We start from the raw sequence: 27029 nt of genomic DNA, 5'->3' as shown, positions 1-27029 counted from the left end.
TATTACCGGGCATACCGTACTTCCAATCGGTTCTATGAGGAATAGTCAAAAAGCGGCTCAGGTAGGATGTAATCCACACTGCCTGGAACATCGGACATTGTATCAAGCGTAACACAGTGTCCCTGGCCGCCACATGACCAAAGAGAAAGCTCCCTTAGGCTGTGGTCGCAGCAATTTGTCTAGCCTCAATGTCCAGAGGCATTAGATAGAGCATTAAATTCAGTGCATTAGACGGTTTCGTCCTCAATGCGGCTGTGATGCACAAACAAGCCATCCTTTGGATCCTGGTGAGTATAGAACAGTAGGTGGACTTTTTAAGCGCTGCCCAGCAGACCTCAACACCATATGGCATTATAGGTCTGACAACTGCAGAATGTACCCAATACATGTCCAGCAAAACATCCAGGTATTTTGAGCTTTCTGTAAATGAAAGCCAAGGAGACAGATTCCACTGTAGGCAACTTGTATCTCCTGCTAAAAAAAACTATTTCTGTCTTGCAAGAAATGCTACCATTATATATTCCTAGACAGCGAGTTAACCTCTATGTAGCCGACTAGGTCGCGAAGGGCTGTTTCAGTGGATTTGCCTTTACTATATGCATGCTGCTGCTGATGCGACTGGCCATCTCCAGGGATCTTTGCCCTAAGATATGTTTTTATCAACCTCTCAAGAGTCTTCAGCATAAAGGAAAACAAGACTAATAGGGCGAAAATCGTTCGCCTTCATGTGGTAAAGTTTTCCTGCTTTCGGCATGAAAATGACCTTTGTGTCCCTCCATCCCACAGGTAATATGACATGCTGATACAAGCAAAGTATATCTCTCTAAACCAAGGAACAAGCAGACACAGCTTGTAATTTAACCGGTGATACATCATCAGGGCCTGGCGACTTAAAGGAGTCGAAATTTCTTATCGCCCAAAAGATTTTCGAATCCCTAATAATCACCGACGAATGCCTACAACCTACACGTTGTACGTTGGAGAATTTCCCGGGAAATGTGTATATACGAGTAGTTCTAGTGTTTCCTCACTAGACATTGTCCATATATTCTCTGACTTCTGAATATACCCCATCGCAATGGTCTAGAGGAAAAAATCTTTCTTAGCCTAGAGATCTCAGATGTATTCTCCAAGGAGCTGCAGAATTCTACACAGGAATTCTTCTGAGCCTTTCTGAGCCGCTAGGACATGCTGACAAAAGCGAGTCATTCAGGGTCTTCATGATCCGCTTGACCATTATGTCAGTCCGATTCACATTTAAGCTCAATGATAAGGGGCCTCCTTTTTATAGTCGAGTCCGAACGGCGTGCCGCAGTGCGACACCTCTTTGGAGAGAAGTTTTTTACATGGCATAGTACCTCGTCATAGGCGGACATGCTAACTTCTGCGCTATAGACTTTAGGATCAAAAAACCATAAAAGGCGCATTTTTTATCCGTTTGCGATGAAACGGAATTTGAAATGGTGAGTTGCTTTAAGACTCCCGACATTCAACCCAAATATGGTCTAGACCGCACATCCCATTCGATTTTGGTCTAGATCGGACCATATTTAGATATAGCTGTCATATAGACCTCTTGTGGCTTTCGCTCTGTTGAAGAGTTTTCTGCAATCCTGCCTTAGACCAACCAGCCTAGGGGTCCGCCATGGCGGTCGCTGTTTGCCCCCTAGGTTTGGCACTAGGACATGCTGACACAAGCGAGTCATTCAGGGCCTTCATGATCCGCTTGACCATTATGCCTATATCCTCCGTAGTTGACACTTCCTTTTCTGGTCTAGAACGGATATACGTTCAGAATTTGTGCCGAATTTACACCAATCCGCCTTTCTTCTGCTAAGCCGAGGAACACTTCTGCAGTATTTTTTTTCCAGGCTGAAACTAAAATAACGATGATCAGAGAAGCTGTGGTCATTCAAAAGTTCCCAGTCGCATATTGATGCGGTTATATCCTCCGATTGCAAATTGCAAATTTTGCCCATGAACATTCCACTAAGGAACAGGGGCAAACTTCTCACATATCAATGAGTGCGGTCCGATTCACGTTTAAGCTCAATGATAAGGGGCCTCCTTTTTATAGTCGAGTCCGAACGGTGTGCCGCAGTGCAAAACCCCGATCTGGGGTTTTAAGCCGCATTTATTTCCCGATTTTGCTGATTGGGAACTGTTACTTGTAAAAAGCTTCTCGGCACCTGACCCAAATATGATTAGGATGGGACTATATTTTGATATTAATATGGATATAGTATAGCTATAATAAAATTGGACAACAACTTTATATAGAAGGTATCAAAAGTTCGTAGAGGCCGAACTTAATGCGTTTTTACTTCCTTTTTTATACCCTCCACCAGAGGATGGGGGGTATACTAATTTCGTTATTCTGTTTGTAACTACTCCAAATATTCGTGTGAGACCCCATAAAGTATATATGATCTTAATCGTCGTGACATTTTATGTCGATCTAGCCATGTCCGTCCGTCCTTCGTTCCTTCCGTCCGTCCGTCCTTCTGTCCGTCCGTCTGTCCGTCTGTCTGTCTGTCGAAAGCACGCTAACTTCCGAAGGAGTAAAGCTAGCCGCTTGAAATTTTGCATAAATACTTCTTATTTGTGTAGGTCGGTTGGTATTATAAATGGGCCAAATCGGTCCATGTTTTGATATAGCTGCCATATAAACCGATCTTGGGTCTTGACTTCTTGAGCCTCTAGAATGCGCAATTCTTATCCGATTGGAATGAAATTTTGCTCGACGTGTTTTGTTATGATATCCAACAACTGTGCCAAGTATGGTTCAAATCGGTTCATAACCTGATATAGCTGTCATATAAACCGATCTTGGGTCTTGACTTCTTGAGCCTTTGGAGGGCGCAATTCTTATCCGATTTGAATGAATTTTGGCACGACGTGTTTTGTTATGATTTCCAACAACTGTGCCAAGTATGGATGAAATCGGTTTATAACCTGATATTGCTGCCATATAAACCGATCTTGGGTCTTGATTTATTGAGCCTTTGGAGTGCGCAATTCTTATCCGATTGGAATGAAATTTCGCAAGACGTTTTTTGTTATGATATCCAACAACTGTGCCAAATATGGTTCAAATCGGTTCATAACCTGATATAGCTGCCATATAAACCGATCTTGGGTCTTGACTTCTTGAGCCTTTGGAGGGCGCAATTCTTATCCGATTTGAATGAATTTTAGCACGACGTGTTTTGTTATGATTTCCAACAACTGTGCCAAGTATGGATGAAATCGGTTTATAACCTGATATTGCTGCCATATAAACCGATCTTGGGTCTTGACTTCTTGAGCCTTTGGAGTGCGCAATTCTTATCCGATTGGAATGAAATTTCGCAAGACGTTTTTTGTTATGATATCCAACAACTGTGCCAAATATGGTTCAAATCGGTTCATAACCTGATATAGCTGCCATATAAACCGATCTGGGTCTTGACTTCTTGAGCCTTTGGAGGGCGCAATTCTTATCCAATTTGAATGAATTTTAGCACGACGTGTTTTGTTATGATTTCCAACAACTGTGCCAAGTATGGATCAAATCGCTTCATAACCTGATGTAGCTGTCATATAAACCGATCTTGGGTCTTGACTTCTTGAGCCTTTGGAGGGCGCAATTCTTATCCGATTGGAATGAAATTTCGCAAGACGTTTTTCGTTATGATATCCAACAACTGTGCCAAGTATGGTTCAAATCGGTCCATAACCTGATATAGCTGCCATATAAACCGAACTTGGGTCTTGACTTCTTGAGCCTTTGGAGGGCGCAATTCTTATCCGATTTGAATGAATTTTAGCACGACGTGTTTTGTTATGATTTCCAACAACTGTGCCAAGTATGGATCAAATCGGTTCATAACCTGATATAGCTGTTAGATAAACCGATCTGGGATTTTGACTTTTTGAGCCTGTAGAGGTCGAAATTATTCTCCGATTTGCCTGAAATTTTGTACGACGGATTCTCTCATGACCATCAACATGCGTGTTTATTATGGAGTGAATCGGTCTATAGCCCGATACAGCTCCCATATAAATCGATCTCTCCGATTTACTTCTTGAGCCCCCAAAGGGTGCAATTTTTATTCGAATTGGCTGACATTTTACACAGGTGGTCCAAACCGGACCATATCTTGATATCGCTCTAATAGCAGAGCAAATCTTTTCTTGTGGTACAGGGGATTATAGCTTAGTGCATTTGTTTGTAAGACCCAAAAAGAAGAGTGATAGAGTCATTGATAAGCATACCGATGGACTCAGAATCACTTTTACTGCCTGTCCGTCTGTCTGTCCGTGTTAATTTGTGTACAAACTACACGTCGCACTTTTCATCCGATCGTCTTCAAATTTGGTGCAGCCATGTTTTTCGGCCCAGAGACAAAGTCTATTGAAATTGGAAAATATCGGTTCAGATTTGGATATAGCTCCCATATATATGTTCGTCCAATTTTCAGTAATATTGCAATAAAACGCTCTTTTATTAACCGATTCTCTCGAAATTTGGCAGGAAGGACTTTCTTATGACTCCCGATAACACAGGTAAATTTCATAGAAATCGATTCAGATTTGAATATAGCTCCCATATATATGTTCATCCGATTCGCAGTAATATTGCAATAAAACGCTCATTTATTAACCGATTCTCTCGTAATTTGGCAGGAAGGATTTTCTTATGACTCTAAGTATTACTGGTGAATTTCACAGAAATCGGTTCAAATTTAAATATACCTGCCATATATGTATATCGCCTGATTTTAACTTCTAGAGCCACTGCCATCGCATTTTTTGACCAAGCTTGCCTAGATTGCGCAGAATGCTTTCCTCGATGCCTACCAAAATATCTGAGAAGTTTGCTCAAAATCGGTTCAGATTGAGATATAACTCCCATATAATGGGTTGCCCAAAAAGTAATTGTGGATATTTCATATAGTCGGCGTTGACAAATTTGTTCACAGCTTGTGACTCTGTAATTGCATTCTTTCTTCTGTCAGTTATCAGCTGTTACTTTTAGCTTGCTTTAGAAAAAAGTGTAAAAAAAGTATATTTCCTTAAATTTCATTCTAAGTTTTATTAAAAATGCATTTATTTTCTTTTAAAAAATCCGCAATTACTTTTTGGGCAACCATATAAGTCTGTTAGGCATTGGGTAATTCACAATAATGTTGTCTTTTGTCAAGCGTATTATTACAGTTGCTCGAAATTTGATACGGATTATTTAATAACCCATCTGAAAACATCCACCGAGGTCTATCAAAATTGGTTTAGAAAAAGAGATAGCTCTGACTTTGTACCTATGGTGTAGGTGTAGGGTATTATAAAGGCGGCACGGCCCCACTTTTGCCTTTCCTTACTGGTTTTTTTAAGAAAATAACTGCTTTAGTTATTCACTATTTTGATTTCTGTCGTTATCGCTTTCATTTCTGCCGTTACGATACTATGAACATGTTTCTCTCTTCCCCTGCATTTATCACTCTTCATTAGTCTGCAAACTATATGCACACATAATATCACCTCCTATTCAAATTTTCAAAAAAAAATTTCCTTTCGAGCTAACATCATAAACCGGCTTTAGAGTTAATCAACTCTAAGCATTTGCTTAATGGCAATAGGCCGGTTTGTGTCTTTGCTAAGGTTGCATTTCTTCTTGCATGTTGGCTATGCGTTTAATGATAATTGATGGATGGTGATTTGGATGACGTGCCCAAGTGTGGCGTGAATGTCATTGTCTTGAGAGAGTTAACTTGACAATGAAAATGCAAGAAAAAGTTGATGCAGAGTGAGTGCAAAGCCGACGATGATGATGATCGTGATCGTGATAATGATGGTGACAATGATTAGCGTCGCTATTGCATCCCATCTTGTCTGGCATTCATTTGAATGAGTTCAATGGTTTAGTGACATTGTACATTTTTTTTCATGCTTGTCTATGCCTCTATAGCTGTTTTTGGGAAAAATTAAAATTTTTTTTTATAGCAAAGACGAAGAAAAAAAACTTTCGCTTTTTACCCCTCTGAAAATGTTTACATGTTGAGGAAATGTTAAGAAGAAGATGAAGTAAGCAAAGACCAAGAAATGAACCAATACCAAGACGGAAAAGAATAACATTTGATAAGGGTTTTCTTTTCATTTTATTGTAATGTTATGTTACAGTTGATGGTAATTACATGTATTTGTTATCGCTTTTACTTTCTCAAATGGCTTTATTTACGCTTGTTTGGTTTTTTTTCCATATTAATGGCCAATGAATATCAAAATATCGATTTTTTTTCTTTTATTAAATCATTTCATTGGCTTGAAGTGAATCAATCACGGTTAAAAATGCATTCGTTTTGTAACTTTCTTCGAATGCATTTTGGGAAATTTCTGCCTCTGTTGTTATTTTGAAACTTTTTTTCATTCTTTGGAAATTATTGCTTTTTGATTTTTATAGTATGATGGGAATTTTAAATCACTCATTGAATATTTAAAATTGGGACTTTTAATAAATATTTTGAGGTTTGTTTAATGTGTTTGTGTCTTAAGTCTTTTGATTGTACAACAATATTTAATGGGTTGCCCAAAAAGTAATTGCGGATTTTTTAAACGAAAGTAAAAGCATTTGTAATAAAACTTAGAATGAACTTTAATCAAATATACTTTTTTTACACTTTTTTCCTAAAGCAATCTAAAAGTAACAGCTGATAACTGACAGAAGAAAGAATGCAATTACAGAGTCACAAGCTGTGAAAAAATTTGTCAACGGCGACTATATGAAAAATCCGCAATTACTTTTTGGGAACCAGTATATGAATTTTTTTATATCATTGGCATTTATTTCACAAACAGTGCTGCATAGAACGCAAGGTACTGCAATACTACATAGTAACCCTCCTATATGATCCAGGCATTTTGTTGCATGAAATTTCCTCTATTTTATATCCTCCACCTCTATTTTTATACCCTCCATCATAGGATGGGAGTATACTAATGTTGTCATTCTGTTTGTAACAACTCGAAATATGAGCCTGAGCCCCCCCTAAGTTTATATATTCTTGGTCGTCATGATATTTTAAGTCGATCTAGCCATGTCCGTCCGTCTGTCCGTCTGCCATATAAACCGATCTAGGGTCTTGACTTCTTGAGCCTATAGAGGGCGCAGTTCTCGTCCGTCTTGACTGAAATTTAGCATGTAGTGTTTTGTTATGACTTCCAATAACTGCGCTAAGTATGATTCAAATCGGTACATAACCTGATATAGCTGTCATATAAACCGATCTGGGATCTTGAGTTCTTGAGCCGCTAGAGGGCGCAATTCTCATCCGATTTGGCTGAAATTTGCATGAAGTGTTTTGTTATGACTTCCAATAACTGTGCTAAGTATGGCGCAAATCGGTATATAACCTTAGATATCTGCCATATAAACCGATCTTGGGTCTTGACTTTTTGAGCCCATAGAGCGCACAATTGTCATCCGATTTGGCTGAAATTTTGTATGAGGTGTTTTGTTATGACTTCCAATAACTGTGCTAAGTATGGCGCAAATCGGTATATAACCTGATATAGCTGTCATATAAACCGATCTGGGATCTTGAGTTCTTGAGCCGCTAGAGGGCGCAATTCTGATCCGATTTGGCTGAAATTTGCATGAAGTGTTTTGTTATGACTTCCAATAACTGTGTTAAGTATGATGCAAATCGGTGCATAATCTGGTATAGCTATCATATGAACCGATCTTGGATTTTGACTTCTTGAACCCATAGAGGGCGCAATTCTCATCCGATTTGGTTGAAATTTTACATGAGGTGTTTTGTTATGATTTCCAATAACTTTGACAAGTATGGCGCAGATCGGTAAATAACCTGATATAGCTGTCATATAAACCGATCTTGGGTCTTGACTTCTTGAGCCTCTAGAGGGCGCAATTTCTGTCCGATTTTACTGAAATTTAGCATGTATTGTTTTGGTGTCTTTTCCAATAACTGTGTTAAGTATGATTCAAATCGGTTCATATTCTGATATAGCTGTTATATAAACCAATCTTAGATCTTGACTTCTTGAGCCTCTAGAGGGCGCAATTCTCATCCGATTTGGCTGAAATTTTACATGAGGTGTTTTGTTATGATTTCCAATAACTGTGCTAAGTTTGATTCAAATCGGTACATAACCTGATATAGCTGTCATATAAACCGATCTGGGATCTTAAGTTCTTGAGCCGCTAGAGGGCGCAATTCTCATCCGATTTGGCTGAAATTTTACATGAGGAGTTTTGTTATGATTTCCAATAAATGTGCTAAGTATGGCGCAAATCGGTATATAACCTGATATAGCTGCCATATAAACCGATCTGGGATCTTGACTTCATGAGCCTCTAGAGGGCGCAATTTTTGTCCGATTTGACTGAAATTTAGAATGTAGTGTTTTGGTATATTTTCTAATAACTGTGTTAAGTATGATTCAAATCGGTGCATAATCTGGTATAGCTGTCATATGAACCGATCTTGGGTCTTGACTTCTTGAGCCTCTAGAGGGCGCAATTCTCATCCGATTTGGCTGAAAGTTTACATAAGGCGTTTTGTTATGACTTCCAATAACTGTGTTAAGTATGGCTTAAATCGGTACATAACCTGATATAGCTGCCATATAAACCGATTTTGGAACTTAACTTCTTGAGCCAATAGAGGGCGCAATTCTAATCCGATTTGGCTGAAATTTTACATCGGGCGTTTTGTTATGACTTCCAATAACTGTGCTAAGTATGGCGCAAATCGGTACATAACTTGATATAGCTGCCATATAAACCGATCTGGGATCTTGACTTTTTGAGCCTCTAGAGGGCGCAATTCTCATCCGATTTGGCAGAAATTTTGTACAACGGCTTCTCTCGTGACCCTCAACAGACGTGTCTAATATAGTCTGAATCGATTAATACCTTGTTACAGCTCCCATATGAACCCATCTCCCGATTTTGCTTTTTGAGCCTCTACAAGACGCAATTCTTATCCGAATGAATTGAAATGTTACACAATGACATCTATAATGTTCAGCATTCAATTCATTAATGGTCCGAATCGGACCAATAGCATAACAGTTCTTATTCATTATTCTTTGTTGGCCTAAAAAAATGCGATCCATGGTGGAGGGTATATAAGAATCGGCCGGACCGAACTTATTACCCTCTTACTTGTTTGGTTCTAGGACATGCAGACTAAAGCGATATGTTCAGAAAGGTCGTAATGTACTTGACCATCATATCAGTGTGTTTCACAACTTCCACTTCCTTCTCATGTCTGCGAAGGAACTTAGCACTTGTTGTTCCGCTTATATCTTCCCACACAAAGCTAACATCTAATATGATCAGAAACTGGAACAAAGGAACAGAATTCCAACTCTCTACCACTGTTACAATAGCCCCAGCAAGTAGTCTTTCATGGAGGCGGATGCATAAAATATGACTAAGCTAAAGCCCGTTTATTTTTCCTACAACATTCTCACACACACTAGCTCTGCGCTATTTCTATTAAAAAATTAGTTTTATTGCCTGCAATCAAAATTCCGCCAATAAATCAAAAACCATTCACTTAAGCCATTCTTTTTTTGCACGAGACAATCACTCGGCACATACTAAAATCTCGATTTAATTTGGCTGTCATCAAAAACAAATTCCGCTGATACATGACTAGCATATTTCTCGAAATTAAAGACCAAAGAGATAATTTGATTTTGAAACTTCCTTCCGAAAAAAAAGAAATAAAACATAAATGGAGAACAATTTGCTTGCTTTAGTTTTGAGCACATTTAATTTTCGTGGGCAAGTGCCATAATGACAGCTGGTGAACAATTAAAGTGTTTTTTTTTTTTGTTTTTCTTAATATTATTTTTATTATTTTATTGTTGTTGTTGTACATTTAGAAAGTATACTCATGAAGCTAATTTCTTACACACTAACATACATGCATATATTTTTATTTAGTTTTTTACTATTTGCTATGTTTTTTTGCTAATTAAAAAATGTTAAGACATGGGCATAAACACACATTAATGCATGTGTGTACATGTGTGTGTAATTAAAGTTTCAGTGTGTGTAAAAGAAACTATGAAAACAAATTCCAAATAATAATAATAATAATAAATTTCGCTTTTATTATTGAATTACATTTCATAAATTATGACATTGTTATCACATAGCAATCGGCTGACATATAGACCCAGACTTTTATTACTTTCATTGAGTTGTGACTGATATCAATACCACACATTGTGTTTACCACACATTATTTGAAAATGTCAACAGCCGTTCAACCGAAAACGAAAGTGAAATTATACAGGAGTGTGTTTGTGTGTGTGTGTGAGTGTGTTGGAATGTGACTGGGCCTTTTCATTACTATGCAACAAATTGGAAATTCTTACTTTCTTTGGCCAGCCTATGACTTGTGCTTGTGGTAAATTGGCAATTTGACAAAAAGTTAATAGAGTTTTATTTTCTTTGAGTAGCTATTTAACAGAGAATTTATCTGAAATAACATAACTTATGCTAAACAAGTAAAAGGGGGTTGAATTCGGCCGAGCCAAAACTTCGGTACCCATCACCATGGATTCTGCTTACAATGTACCCTTATCAACTCAGTGTGTATTTCAACTATTTTGTAAAAATAAAACAGGGTATTGATTGAAGCTTCTATGGCCTCAAGGAGTCATATGAGCTTGTTGGACTTTAAGGGGTCTTTATCTATTTATGTACCTACCGTGATACGATTCGTTGTGAGTATTGGAGGACACAGTTGTAATTCAATCACAAATTTCAGCCAAATCGGGTAAAAACTAAGGTTTCTAAGAGCTCAAGAAGTCAAATCCGGAAATCGGTTTATATGGGAGCTATATCAGATTAAAGACAGATGTTGGAAGTCGTAACAGAAGTTCATGTGCCAAATTTCAGCCAAATCGAATGAATTATGAGGCATCTAGGTGTCCAGAAGTCAAAACCGGGAATCGGTTTATATGGGAGCTATATCAGATTAAAGACAGATGTTGAAAATCATAACAGAAATTCGTGTGCCAAATTTCAGCCAAATTGAATGAAAAACAAGTAAGAGCGTGCTAAGTTCGGCCGGGCCGAATCTTATATACCCGCCACCATGGATCGCATTTGTCGAGTTCTTTGCGCGGTATTTCTTTTTAGGCAAACAAAGAATAATGAATAAGAACTGTTATGCTATTGGAGCTATATCAAGTTATAGGCCGATTCGTACCATAAATGAATTGAATGCTGAACATTGTAGAAGGCATTGTGTAATATTTCAGTGCATTCGGATAAGAATTGCGCCTTGTAGGGTCTCAAAAAACATAATGGGGAGATATGTTTATATGGGAGCTGCATCAAGCTATAGATCGATTCAGACCATATTGGACACGTATGTTGAAGGTCATGGGAGAAGCCATTGTACAAAATTTCTGCCAAATCGGATAAGAATTGCGCCTTCTAGCGGCTCAAGAAGTCAAAATCCAAGATCGGTTTATATGGCAGCTATGCCAGGTTATGTAACGATTTGCGCCATACTTAGCACAGTTTTTGAAAGTCTTAACAAAACACTTCATGGAAAATTTCAGCCAAATCGGATGAGAATTGCGCTCTCTAGAGGCTCAAGAAGTCAACAGCCCAGATCGGTTTATATGGCAGCTATACCAGGTTATGTACCGATTTGCACCATAAATGGCACAGTTGTTGGAAGTCATAACAAAAGACTTCATGGAAAATTTCAGCCAAATCGGATAAGAATTGCGCCCTCTAGAGGCTAAAGAAGTCAAGACCCAACATGGGTTTATGTGGCAGCTATATCAGGTTATGAACTGATTTGCACCATACTTAACACAGTTATTGGAAGTCATAGCAAAACACCACATGTAAAATTTCAGCCGAATCGGATGAGAATTGCGCCCTCTAGCGGCTCAAGATGTCAAGATCCAAGATCGGTTTATATAGCAGCTGTACCAGATAATGATCCGATTTGGGCCATACTTAGCACAGTTGTTGGAAGTCATAACAAAACACTTCATGGAAAATTTCAGCCAAATCGGATAAGAATTGCGTCCTCTAGCGGCTCAAGAAGTCAAGATCCAAGATCGGTTTATATGGCAGCTATACCAGGTTATGTAGCGATTTGCACCATACTTAGCACAGTTATTGGAAGTCATAACAAAACACTTCATGCAAAATTTCAGCAAAATCGGATGAGAATTTCGCCCTCTAGCGACTCAAGAAGTCAAGATCCAAGATCGGTTTATATGGCAGCTATACCAGGTTATGTACCGATTTGCACCATACATAGCACAGTTGTTGGAAGTCATAACAAAACACTTCATGCAAAATTTCAGCCAAATCGGATGAGAATTGCGCTCTCTAGCGGCTCAAGAAGTCAAAATCCAAGATCGGTTTATATGGCAGCTATACCAGGTTATGTACCGATTTGCACCATAAATGGCACAGTTGTTGGAAGTCATAACAAAACACTTCATGGAAAATTTCAGCCAAATCGGATAAGAATTGCGCCCTCTAGCGGCTCAAGAAGTCAAAATCCAAGATCGGTTTATATGGCAGCTATATCAGGTTATGAACTGATTTGAACCATACTAATCACAGTTATTGGAAGTCATAACAAAACACTTCATGAAAAATTTCAGCAAAATCGGATGAGAATTTCGCCCTCTAGCGGCTCAAGAAGTCAAGATCCCAGATCGGTTTATATGGCAGCTATACCAGGTTATGTTCCGATTTGCACTATACTGAGCACAGTTGTTGGAAGTCATAACAAAACACTTCATGCAGTGTTTCAGCCAAATCGAATGAGAATTGCGCTCACAAGAGGCTCATGAAATCAAGATACCAGATCGGTTTATATGGCAGCTATACCAGGTTATGTACCGATTTGCACCATACTCAGCACAGTTATTGGAAGTCATAGCAAAACACCACATGTAAAATTTCAGCCAAAGTCATAACAAAACACTTCATGGAAAATTTCAGCCAAATCGGATAAGAATTGCGCCCTCTAGAGGCTAAAGAGGTCAAGACCCAACATGGGTTTATGTGGCAGCTATATCAGGTTATGAACTGATTTGCACCATACTTAACACAGTTATTGGAAGTCATAGCAAAACACCACATGTAAAATTTCAGCCGAATCGGATGAGAATTGCGCCCTCTAGCGGCTCAAGATGTCAAGATCCAAGATCGGTTTATATGGCAGCTATACCAGGTTATGTTCCGATTTGCACTATACTTAGCACAGTTGTTGAAAGTCATAACAAAACACTTCATGCAAAATTTCAGCCAAATCGGATAAGAATTGCGTCGTCTAGCGGCTCAAGAAGTCAAGATCCAAGATCGGTTTATATGGCAGCTATACCAGATAATGAACCGATTTTTGCACAGTTGTTGGAAGTGATACCAAAACACCATGTGCAAAATTTCAGTCAAATTGGACGAGAATTGCGCCCTCTAGAGGCTCAAGAAATCAAGACCCAAGATCGATTTATATGGCAGCTACATCAAAACATGGACCGATTTGGCCCATTTACAATCCCAACCAACTTGCACTACAAAAAAGTATTTGTGCCAAATTTCAAGCGTCTAGCTTTACTTCTTCAAAGGTTAGCGTGCTTTCGACAGACAGACGGACTGACGGATATGGCTATATCGACGTAAAATGTCATGACGATCAAGAATATATACTTTTTATGGGTCTAAGATGCATATTTCAAGGTGTTACAAACAGAATGACGAAATTAGTATACCCCCATCCTATGGTTGAGGGTATAATGAGGCTTCTAGGTGTCTAGTAGTTAAAACCTGGAATCGGTTTATATGAGGGCTATATTCAATCAGAGTCCATATGGCCCTTTTGCAATCTCCAATTGCTTACATCGATAAGAATTATCTGTGCAACATCTCGAGCTGCTAGCCACCCGTTTTCGTTAGCTACCATGATTCCAACAGACGGAAGGACGTACTGACTTCGGTTTAAGTGACAATCTTTCTTCAAAATCAGATAAATAATGAGGATATTTTGGGGCATGTGACCTTATATCGGCGGATCGGTCTATATAGGAGATATATCCAAATATGGTCTGATTTGAACCGTACATGGTTCGGTTGCAAGGAGGATTAGTACAACTTTCTGTTCCAAATTTCAGCGCAATCGGATACATGTTAGCATGCCTTCGACAGACAGACTGACAAGCAGTCGGACAGACGAACGGACGGATATAGCAAAAAGGACTTAAAATATCATGGCGATCAAGAATAATGGTACTTTATGGGGTCTTAGACCCGGTATGATGACATTCGTACACCCCCATCCTATGAGGAAAGACGTTAAGCTCGGTCGGGCAGTTTCTTTTAAACCCTCCGTAATCGAGCACAAGTGACAACTAAATTTGTAAAACTTTTTACAAAATATAGAACAATAACAAGTTATGGACCGTACTTGTCATGCCTGTTAGAATTAATGAAGAAGTGAAAGCGCGCTAAGTGTGGTCGAACCGAATCTTATACACCCTTCATGAGTATGGATTGCATGGAACAAGTTGTTTGAGTGTCATTTTCAAATATAAGAGAGCTATATCAAGATAGAGACCGATATAGACCGTACTGGTCAGGGCAGTTAGAACGCGATACAAATATACCACATTCATAATTTCAGACAAATCGTATAGTAATTGCGCCCTCAAGAGGCTCAAGAAGCAGCTATATCAGTTTATTGACCGATTTTGACCATACTCGCCACGGCTGTTGGAAGTCATAGCAAAACACTAAATGCAAAGTTTCATCGGATAGTTATTGCGCCCTCTAGAGGCTCTAGAAGTCAAATCGAGAGATCAGTTTATATGACAGTTATATCAAAACATGGACCAATTTGGCCCATTTACAATCCCAACTGACCTACACTAATAAGAAGTATTTGTACAAGATATCAAGCGCATAGCTTTTCTTCTTCAAAAGTTGGCGTGTTTTAGACAGAGAGTCAGTCAGAAGGGCGTACGCGCATGGCTAAATCGACTTCAAGATGATCAAGAATATATTTACTTGGTTGTGTGTCAGATCAATATTTCGATGAGTTACAAAGGGAATTGCGAAATTGGAATACCATCGTTCTATGGAGGAGGGTATAAAAAGATAGATAGGGGCCACCGTAGAGCAGAGGTTAGCATGTCCGCCTATGACGCTGAACGCCTGGTTTCGAATCCTGGCGAGACCATCAGAAAAAAATTTCCGCGGTGGTTTTCCCCTCCTAATGCTGGCCACATTTGTGAGGTACTATGCCATGTAAATCTTTTCTCAAAAGAAGTGTCGCACTGCGGCTCGCCGTTCGGACTCGGCTATAAAAAGGAGGCCCCTTATCATTGAGCTTAGTGGAATGTTCATGGGCAAAATTTGCAATTTGCAATAAAAAGATAGAATCAATAAATTTCTTTTGATGCTCATTCTCATTGTCAGTTCAGCTCCCACTCTCTCCCCTTTGATAGAAATAACGTAAATAATAAATTCATCGACCAGCCATAACAGGCAAACATAATAATGATTAAATTTGTAATTGAAAGACATTTATTTTCAGTTTAAGTTTAAATTAGATTAGAATTTTTTCTTGTTCTACATTTGAATTTTATTTTTCAAGTTTTTTGCCTGTTAGGGCGAGATCATTAAATTTTACAATTTTTGTTTGTTTCTCTTTCGAGACGAGCTCAATGATCGGAGATGCAAATGGAAAAGGAAAGCCAACGATAGCAACACACACCAACCACTATGGGATGCGTTTCGTCTTTGGTTAGAAGACTTTTCAACCATATTAGGTGATGGCTTCAAGGGTCGTGCGTTGATATGCTGTATTTGAATCGTATTTAATTGCGAAAACGCATCTATGATACAATTATCACATTAACCACGCTTGCCTATAAGCTGTACTTTTCCCAATGCATGAATTTTTGTGTAATGACAGACACTCTGTGACAAATTACACCTCTTCCGTACTACACATAATTTGGTGCATCTGTTGGAAGTTGTATTGATGGCTTCGAACGCTAAGACAACGACAATAGCTCACGCTGTTGCTCCGTGTGCCCAGGTTCGAATCCTGGCTGAATTTTAGTTTCATAAATGTGTGGGTCATGAAATTTGGGAATTTGGGTTGAAATGACCTGTAGCACTTTACTTTCCCATTTTATGTTGTAAAAAACTAATCCCAAAAGCTCTTCACTATATCTGCTGCATTTTATCTTTTTTTCATTCACAATTTCTTCATCTTGGCATCTTTTGTTATCAAACCTTTCGATTATATGTAATTACTTTAATAACTTCAAATTAAAGGTGAAGCCACATGCCGGGCTATCGAATGTGAATAAAATGAAAGTGAAATTAACTTTAAACACGCACCCACTATAACCTCAACTCATTTAGTTAATAATTTTTGTTTTTGTTTGTATTTTTTCATTTTCATTTCAGTGTTACCAATTTGCTGCTTAACTTTTCGTTAAACAATTCATCATCAAAAGAAACCCAAGGAGGAGGAGCACAATAAAAAGAAACAAAACTCACAGGTACGTGCCATGGTCAAGAGTTATTTGTTTGTAGTCTCTTGTTGCTATTGTTGTTAGTGTCTTGCCAACTACTTAAGAGGCCGTAAGGCTTGCGTTTTCTATTGGCCGGCCAACATGAAATTTCTTTCTTTTGCTGAGGCTAATAAAAAGGCTGGCAAATGCTTGGCATAGTTGAAAATTTTGAAGTAAAAAACAAACAGTAAATAATGAAATGCAAAACTTTCATGGTCAACAAATGTAGTCATTTGTTGGTGCTGTTTTATTTATTTTTTCCCCTCATTAGTTTTGGGCTGTTATTGTATTATCGCTGGGCCTCCGTTGATTGACAGTTTTATATGCCGTCTACATATTTGGTTTTTATTAATTTTCGGTCTCGAGACTCTGCATGATTTTCAAGTGATTTGTGTTTATTTTTTAATTAAAAAAAGGAAAAAATATTTATTTAAATATTGTTTTTTTTTTAACCATGGGGTAGTAGTGCTGTGGTCATCATTTCTTTATATGAAGATGTTATAAAATGAAAGAAATTATAAAAAAATCATATTATCGTATTGGGATGCCCAAAAAGTAATTGCGGATTTTTCATATAGTCGGCGTTGACAAATTTTTTCACAGTTATCAGCTGTTACTTTTAGCTTGCTTTAGAAAAAAAAGAGTAAAAAAAAGTATATTTGATTAAAGTTCATTCCAAGTTTTATTAAAAATGGATTTACTTTCTTTTAAAAAATCCGCAATTACTTTTTGGGCAACCCAATGTTTCCTAATCAATATAATCATTTTAAAAAAGAAAGATAGAGACTCTTAGCTCCTCTAAGCATTATTATCACATTATAAAGCTTATATAGATTAAAAATTATGATAATGCAAACATTTTTCGCATGATCATTGATTGAGTTTTTAAATAAAAAAATTATTAATTTTTAATGATGTTGGCAACAAAAAATAATTTTGGGTTAAGGAGAAGTTCAAATACAAAAGACTTAAGAAACAAACTTGACAATCATTATAGCATGAAAGAGTTGTTGAATGCATTAAAAGTTTTACAATAAAATTTGAACTTAGCACAACTACTGACACCGATTGTTGTGAAATTTGCTTGAAAGTCAAGAATTTTTAAGACAAACAAAATATTCGTACCAAATATTCGGATCAAACCAAAATAACTTCCAAAAAACTTGATTGAGTGACTGGCTTTCAGCTATTTCTGAAATTATTAGCATGGCGTGTGGAAGGTTTCCACACGAATATTGGTATGATGGCAGAAAAAAATCATCCTAAGTACATGCGAAGCTTGCCTCAACACATTTGGTGTAGATCTTCCCTCAGAAGAAATGATAAGATCATATATATATCACTCTTATTAGAATCACGGAGCAATATGCTGTTACTTATGCCAGCGTTGGAAGACCTGTTAAAAAAACTACCTTGTTTTGGATCAGATTTTTATACCCACCACCATATAATGGGGTATACTAACATCATTACTCCGTTTATAACTTACGATCTGAGACCCAACAAGGTATAGAAGTATATTCTTGATAGTCTTGACATTCCAAATCCATTTAGCCATGTCCGTTTGTCCGTCGATCCGTTTGTTTTTCGAAAGCACGCTTAAATTCGAAGGAGTACTAAAGCTAAGTGCTTGAGATTTTGCACATGCACTTCTTATTAGTGCAGTTCGGTTTGGATTGTAAATATAAACCATGCCATATAAACCAATCTCGGATTCGGACTTATTGAGTCCCTGGAGGGCGCAATTCTTAGCCGATTTTGCTGAAATTTCGCATAAAGTGTTTTGTTTCGACTTTCAATATCTGTGCCAAGAATGGTCTAAATAGTTTTAACTACTTACAGAGGTGCCATATAAATAGATCTCGGATTTTGAATTTTTGATTTTCTGAAAATTGTAAATTTTGCCCATGAACATTCCACTAAGAAACAAGGACAAACTTCTCACCTATCAATGAGTGCATTTCGATTCAAGTTTAAGCTCAATGATAAGGGGTCTCCTTTTCGTAGTCGAGTCCGAACGGCGTGCCGCAGTGCGACACCTCTTTAGAGGGAAGTTTTACATGGCATAGTGCCTCACAAATGTTGGCAACATTAGGAGGAGAAAACCACCGCTGAAAATTTTTTCTTATGGTCGCGCCAGGATTCGAACCCAGGAGTTCAGCGTCATATGTGGACAAGCTAACCTCTGCGCTTCGGCGGCCTTCTTGAGCCTCTGTAGGGCGTAATTCTTATGTGCTATGGCAAAAATTTTGTATGAGGAGTTTTGTTTTGACTTCTAATAACTATGTCAAGACTGGTGCAAATCGGCTCATTACCTGATACAGCTGCTATATAAACCGATTTCGGATATTGAGCCTCCAGGCAGGGCACAGTTGTTATACGATTTGGCTAAAATTTTACTTGAAAATTTTTTTCTAAGAATGGCTCAAATCGATTATATCAGGTTATATATAGGACTAGCCGAACCGGGTCCGCTCCGATGCGACTTCTCTAACTCTCGAATATTTTTTTAGGGTGGGAACACTTCGCCCTGAATGCGGATATCGAATTCGTGTCATTGTAGCCTATAACGCTGAACGCATTCAAATACTGGCGAGAACATCGGACCAAGCGGTGTTATCCCCTCTTAATGTTGGCGACATTTGCGAGGTACAATGGCATGCCTGGTAATTTCAAAAATTTTCCGCAAAGACGTGTCGCACTGCGAGACGCCGTTCGGACTCGGCTATAAAAAAAGGTCCCTTATCATTGAATCGGAATCGGGCGGCCACCGGCACTTTGAAATTACTGAAATTATATATCAAATTCGTTATTTATTCCCAACGAAAATGAAGTTCAGTTTAGGGGGTGCTTTAGGGCGTACTCCAAAACACTTGGCTCCAAAATTGGATATCAAACACGTTTTCTACTGCCCGCTGGGGAAAATCGGTTCAGCCAAGTATCATAAAGTCATAAGGGGCCCAATGGCGTTTTTGAGGGGTGGCGTGACCTTCAATACTTCGATCTGATTTTGTATGCCAGATTCGAAATCTACTCCCGAATACCTTTCATTTGAGCCCCATATTGAAATTAACGTCCAATATGTCTGTTTGGGGGAGTTTGGGGCTGGGGCGGCCCGATGAGTACTTAGACTCAAATTTTAAAACCATATTCGTATTCACTCTCCAATGCCTTTCATTTGACACCTATATTATCTTGATCGGTCCACTTTTGATTTTGAGTTGTGTTTTTCGCATAAGGGGGAGGGTCCGTCCCCCTTCCGATACCGAAAAATTATAAAGCCTAAATTTCCTTCTAGACCAAACTACACAATATGCGAAATTTCGAGATAATCAGTTCTGTCGTTTTTCAGTCTATACGGAACAAACAAACCGAGTCCCATATATCCGTGATTGGCTTATGTGTCCACTTTGGGCGTTTTTGTGGGGGTGGGGTGTTCCCCTATACTTTGACATGAATTTGTACGCCAGAGTCGTTATCTACTCCCACATACATTTCATTTGATACCCATATTATCCCTATAGGTCCACTTTTGATTTTGGGTGGTGTTTTTGGGGTAATGGTAGAGGGTCCGCCCCCTTCCGTTATCAATAACTTATAAAGTCTATTCCTACTTCCTGACCATATTCGTAATCTACTCCCGAATACCTTTCATTTGAGTCCCATACTGTCATGATCATCAAATCGGTAATCGGTTCAGCCGTTTTTGAGTCTATACTTATACTTATATGGGTATAACTCTCTTCCTTCTGAGTTTCACAAACAAATGCACTACGTTATAATACCCTGTATCACAATAGTAGTGTAGGGTATAAGTGGCAGAATGCCACTTAAACATAACCTAAATATACGCAGGTTGTGTCTGCTTCCAGGCCGCATTCATACTCTACGCCGCTGCGTCCATGTCTATCTTCTTCCTGCGCAGTACTTGTTCGGCGTATCTCATCACCGCCTCCCAATTCTTCTTGTATTTCAACATCCTCTAAACTATTGTCTTAGGCGAAACATCGACAATCGCTGTTTCCAACTCCCTGCGTTTTTCGACCTAGCACTCGCAGTAGAACAATGTGTGTTCCACATGGTCTGCAAGTTTTAGCTGCTCACATATGCACTTGCTAGAGGAGCATTTGTCCTTTCTATGCAGGTATTTCGGGTATTTCTATGCATGACCAATCAGCAGCTGGTGACGTAATAGTTGACGTCACCGTTCTTATCTCTCCACATCTGTACATCGCGTATTAGTCGTTGCGACCACCTGGCACGATTCTCATTCGTCTTCTTTGTTGCCATCTCTGGATAGTCTCCTTTCTTATGTATGAATCGTTTAAATCTCACACTGTCCTCTATGGGTTTTGCTATTCACGGTGTAGAGCCTGGCGCGCCCCACGACCTGTAGGTCTATCGCAACCATTTCGGCTATTACAAGGACTGCGGGCTCCGCCACGGTTCGATAGGATGATATGACCCTAAGAGCCGCAGTCCTCTGTACCGAGAGCAGGGATTTCACTCGGCATGCTGTATGCTGTGTCTAGCCCCTTATTTCGCTCCCATAGAAGAGGGTGCTAATGCATGTCTCCATTAAGAGTCTGCAATAGCATTCTACTCTATGCATCCTCCTGACTGCTCCATACTCGGTACAAACGTCGAAGAGCCTGACGCAACTGTTAAAATTTCAGCGAAATCGGATAATAAATGTACTCTTTAGGGGCCCAAGACCTTAAATCGTTATATCCAAATGCAGAACGATCTAGGCCACATTGAACAGGGTCTTAGATTGGGAGATCGGTATTTATGGGATGTTAAAGAGCTTTATACAGCTCACTGTGGCTGTGGACAAAAAAATTTATTTTAAAGACTGTAGCGTGATTTCAACAGACAGACGAAAGGACGGAAAAACGGGCAGAGATGCCTTAATCGTCTAAGAATTTTGTGACTACCAGGAATATATATATACTTCAAAGGGATGTAAAGGATATATCGATGTGTTGCAAACAAAATGACAAACTGTGTATACCAGCATCCTTGGGTGGTGGTATTAAAATTGATGAAAAGTTGGGAAAATGTGAACTAAAAACTTCAGTTTATTTGCCAAACAACATCAAAAAGGCCTTTAAACATGAAAGGACAACTTATTCATTACACCAAAAAGGGCTGAGAAAATAACACCACACCTTTTTATACCCACCACTATAGGGTGGGGGTATACTAACCTATTCATTCCATTTCTAACATCTCGAAATATTGATCTGGGACCACATAAAGTATATATTTTCTGGATCGTCTCGACATTCTGATTCGATCTAGCCATGTCCGTCCGTCTGCCGAAATCACAAACACGCGGTGAACGCGTTAAGCTAGCCGCTTGAAATTTTCTCCAGATACTTCCTGGCGAGACCATCAGAAAAAAGTTTTTGCGGTGATTTTCCCCTCCTAATGCTGACAACATTTGTGAGGTACTATGCCATGTAAAACTTCTCTCCAAAGAGGTGTCGCACTGCGGCACGCCGTTCGGACTCGGGTTTAAAAAGGAGACCCCTTATCATTGAGCTTAAACTTGAATCGGACTGCACTCATTGATATGTGAGAAAGTTTGCCACTGTTCCTCAGTGGAATTTTAATGGGCAAAATTAGCATTACTTAACAGGTCGTTAGGGATTGCACATGGGCCATATCGGTTCAGATTTAGATATAGCTCCCATATAAACCTATCTCCCGATTTGACTTCTTGAGCACTTGGAAGCTCCAATTTTTGTCCGATATGGTTGAAATTTTGCACATAGTGCTCTGTTATGACTTCAAACAACTGTGCGGAGTAAGATCGAAATCGGTCAAGAACCTGATATAGCTTCCATATACGATCTCTCGATTTGACCTCTTGAGCCCCTGGAAGCCGCAATTTTTGTCCGATTTGGCTGAAATTTTGAACATAGTGCTCTGCTATGACTTCCATCAACTTTGCCAAATACCGTCCAAATCAGTCTGTAACCTGATATCGCTCCCATATAAACCGATCTCCCGATTTGACTTCTTGAGCCCCTGGAAGCCTCAATTTTTTTCCGATTTGGCTGAAATTTTGTACATAGTGTTCTGATGTGACTTCCAACAACTGTGCCGAGTAAGGTCTAAATCGGCCAAGAACCCGATATAGCTCCCATATAAACCGATCTCCCGATTTGACTTCTTGAGCCCCTGGAAGCTGCAATTTTTGTCCGATTTGGCTGAAATTTTGCACATAGTTCTCTGTTATGAATTCCAACAACTGTGCGGAGTAAGATCGAAATCGGCCAAGAACCTGATATAGCTCCCATATAAACCGATCTCCCGATTTGACTTCTTGAGTCCCTGGAAGCCGCAATTTTTGTCCGATATGGTTTAAATTTTGCACAAAGTGTTCTGTTCTGACTTTCAACAACTGTGCCAAGTACCGTCCAAATCGGCCAAGAACCTGATATAGCTTCCATACAAACCGATCTCCCGATTTGACTCCTTGAGTCCCTGGAATCCTCAATTTTCATCCGATTTGACTGAAATTTTGCACATAGTGCTCTGTTATGACTTCCAACAACTGTCCCAAGTATGGTCCAAATCGGCTAAGAATCCGATATAGCTTCCATATAAACCGATCTCCCGATTTGACTTCTTGAGCCCGTGGAAGCCGTAATTTTCATTCGATTTCACTAAAATTTAGCACATAATGCTCTGTTATGACTTCCAACAACTGTGCCGAGTAAGGTCGAAATCGGACAAGAACCTGATATAGCTTCCATATAAACCGATGTCCCGATTTGATTCCTTGAGTCCCTAGAATCCTCAATTTTCATCCGATTTGACTGAAATTTTGCACATAGTGCTCTGTTATGACTTCCAACAACAGTGCGAAGTACCGTCCAAATTGGTCTATAATTTGTTCTTGTTTAACCTTTCAAATATAAGTACTTCCCCATAATATATTGGGTTGCCCAAAAAGTAATTGCGGATTTTTCATATAGTCGGCGTTGACAAATTTTTTCACAGCTTGTGACTCTGTAATTGCATTCTTTCTTCTGTCAGTTATCAGCTGCTACTTTTAGCTTGCTTTAGAAAAAAAGTTTAAAAAAAAGTATATTTGATCAAAGTTCATTCTAAGTTTTATTAAAAATGCATTTACTTTCTTTTAAAAAATCCGCAATTACTTTTTGGGCAACCCAATAAGTTGATGTTTAGTTGTCATAAAACAAAATCTAAGTAATATTTGGTTGTTTGCCAATCTCATTGCCTATTTATCAAAAAAAAATGCAATTCACCAATTAATCAACTTCACAACCCAATGGACAATTTTCACTTGTTTCCCCATTGTGTGTTAAATGCATAATTTTCAAATCACCCATGTATGAGGCTAGGGCTAGTGGTTGCCAATTTGATCGCCTTTTATACGGTTCACTCACTATGCGATTGGCAATAGTGTGTTGCGACCTAAAAGCAACCTCTCCAAGAAATTATCTGAAGATATAAATTTGCACTTGCAAGACAATAATTTACCGATTCAGTTGCAACATTTTCTCCAAAAAGAGAAAAAAAACCAAAAAATGGGTAAATCAAACATCCCAAGCTAAAATGTTCAAATGGCGTAAAACATTTACCATCGTCTGAGTTAGTTAATGGGAATAGTGCAAACTCGTACAGCAGCAACAGCAGCGGTGGCAGTAGCAAAACCTCACGCAAACCCTAATCAATGGACTTTGGGGCTCTCCCATTCCAAATAAGTACCAACACCATGAATATCTAGAGTATGTAAGTATGTGTAAATTGTTACAATTGTGTATGTAAATTATGTTGTGGCAGTTCAATGGTTTTTCGCAAACTGCATTGAGTGGAAAACGTTGAGCAAACTAAATGAAGTGTAGACAAATGAACAAAATCTTGCAAATAGGCTAATCTTTTAGGTGATGTGTAAAAAGCGAAAGGGGGTTTTTAAAGAGTGGTCCATCTAGAAGTTGATGAAGCAACTATTTGGTTTCATTGCATAAGTTATTATGAAGAGTCGGCTTGGGGGATAAATGCTTCGCCAACCATTCAGAGATGAATCATGACAGAGGCTGTGTAGTCCTTAATCCTTAACCTCAAACTGTAAAAGGAAATTTGCCCATGAACATTCCATTAAGGAACAGGGACGAACTTCTCACAGATCAAAGAGTGCTGTCAAGTTTAAGCTCAATGAAAAGGGGCGAACGGCGTGCCGCTGTGCTACACCCCTTTGGGGAGAAGTTTTTACATGGCTAAGTACCTCACAAATGTCGCCAGCAATAGAAGATAACCACCTCTGAAAAAATTTTTCTGATGTTCACACCAGGATTCGAACCCAGGCGGTCAGTATCATATGCGGACATGCTAGCCTCTGCTCTACGGTGGCCTGATTCTACTCTAAAATGGTACAAATAGGTCGGAGAGGATTTGCAAAGTTCAAATATCACTGCATTTCATTCTTGACACCATAGGTAAGAGCTAAGAGCTTAGACTAGCAACAATACCCTGGAGTGAGATTCAGTCATAGCGGCGATCTCGAATCAGATCAGAATCGTTTCAACAATTTTTGTCCATTGTAATACCACAGCAGAGGTTAGGAAATGCAGTAGTCCCTCCTATTCTTACTTATGGATGGTATTTGGTATCAGACTCTAACCAGAAGGTCAGGGACGTAGCCATAGTAGGGGAGAGGGGGGGCTAAAATGCCTGAGCCCCCAATTTATCTATTGTGATACCAAAGTAGCGATAGTCCACAGGCCATGGTGGTATTCCGTACTCACTCTCAACTCAGCTACCAGTACGCACAGTGGGAGAAACTCGAAAAATCTTCTTTTGTATTCCGATTTTCCACATTCTTTTCCTATTGAGGGATACAGTATGTCCACGGGTTTCGGAAATAGTTCTTAGTCTTTATTGCAAAAATTTGCTTAAACTCCTTAATTTTTTCTTTTTTGCTTGTGAAGAGGAAATTTCAATAAGATATGCCAACTTAAACGGGTGCTATATGTATTGGTTGCCCAAAAAGTAATTGCGGATTTTTTAAAAGAAAGTAAATGCATTTTTAATAAAACTTAGAATGAACTTTAATCAAATATACTTTTTTGACACTTTTTTTTCTAAAGCAAGCTAAAAGTAACAGCTGATAACTGACAGAAGAAAGAATGCAATTACAGAGTCACAAGCTGTGAAAAAATTTGTCAACGCCGACTATATGAAAAATTCGCAATTACTTTTTGGGCAACCCAATACTTTAAAATATGCACATTTTTAATTAAAAAATTGGAAAAACTTCTCGTGATTGCAAGTACCAAAGCCCAGATTGTTAGAACCGTAAGAGGTCATTATTTTTGGAAAAAAAATTTAAGTCATTCAAGGATAGCCACCATAGTGTTATCCATTAAGCGGTTGATGATCTGTGTCTGTTTCCCGTGGAGCGGCAGATCTAGAGCCCGGGAGCAGACTCACACAGCTGCGGTGGTGGTATATGGCCGTAGCATCTTATCTACTACTGAAACCTCGACTGATGGAGCGGCTGCTCTAGGCTCCACTAGCCGACAGACGACTGGTCAGCAGGGGCTATTGACGGAGACACCTGGTTCGAGTCTTAAGGACAAGGCATCGTCACATGCCTATAATTTGCCTTGACTACCGAACTTTTACGGCAAATCAAACAACCTCTTTAAGAGGTATGAATAATAGAAGAGGCATCGCTTTCGGGTTTATTGAGAGGCTTGGTGCGAATGATCCTAAGGCTCTCACCAAAAGCCCTAAATTGGGCTCTGGGATTCGCCGCACAGGCTACCTCTAAGACTACACGTCTAGATTCAGAAACTGCACCGCAGTCAGGCTGCGGTCACCTGGAGGGCCTCTATGCCTTAAAGAACTAGGGCGAACAATAGTAAGATGGGTCCAAAAACCTTTGCTAATGTCGCTAGGGACAGTTTGGTCTCATGGTACTTGTCCACAAGGGAGAAGAACAGAGCTGCATATCTAAGAATAATTGGAGTGGGATGGTCCATGGACCTACATCGGTATGCTCCGATTTCCTTGCGGAATTTCCTGAGTCTCCTCCAGTTTGTGACGATGCAGATTGGTATCGAGGCCGATACAAACTAATTTCCTCCGGGTATCAATTGCAAATTTTGCCCATGAACATTCCACTAAGAAACGGGGGCAAACTTCTCACATATCAATGAGTGCAATCCGATTCAAGTTCAATCCCAATGATAAGGAACCTCCTTTTTATAGCCGAGTCCGAACGGCATGCCACAGTGCGACACCTCTTTGGAGAGAAGTTTTACATGGCATAGTATCTCACAAATGTTGCCCGCATTAGGAAAGGAAAACCACCAGTGAATATTTTTCTGATGGTCTCGCCAGGATTCGAACCCAGGCGTTCAGCGTCATAGGCGGACATGCTAACCTCTGCGCTACGATGG

General features: G+C 39.2%; 1 protein-coding gene across 1 annotated transcript in view; it reads left to right on the top strand.

Moving 5' to 3' along the window:
* LOC106089157 (mucin-2) overlaps positions 1–27029 on the top strand; it is a 119367-nt gene that overhangs the window by 6880 nt on the left and 85458 nt on the right. Inside the window, exon 2 of the mRNA XM_013254937.2 lies at positions 16481–16575. The gene's annotated coding sequence lies outside the window, so the exon portion shown is untranslated. The remainder of the gene's footprint in view (positions 1–16480; positions 16576–27029) is intronic.

The sequence above is a fragment of the Stomoxys calcitrans genome, chromosome 5, assembly GCF_963082655.1.
Source record: "Stomoxys calcitrans chromosome 5, idStoCalc2.1, whole genome shotgun sequence".
Taxonomy (NCBI): Eukaryota; Metazoa; Arthropoda; class Insecta; order Diptera; family Muscidae; genus Stomoxys; species Stomoxys calcitrans.
This window is presented reverse-complemented; position numbering and strand designations above follow the sequence as displayed.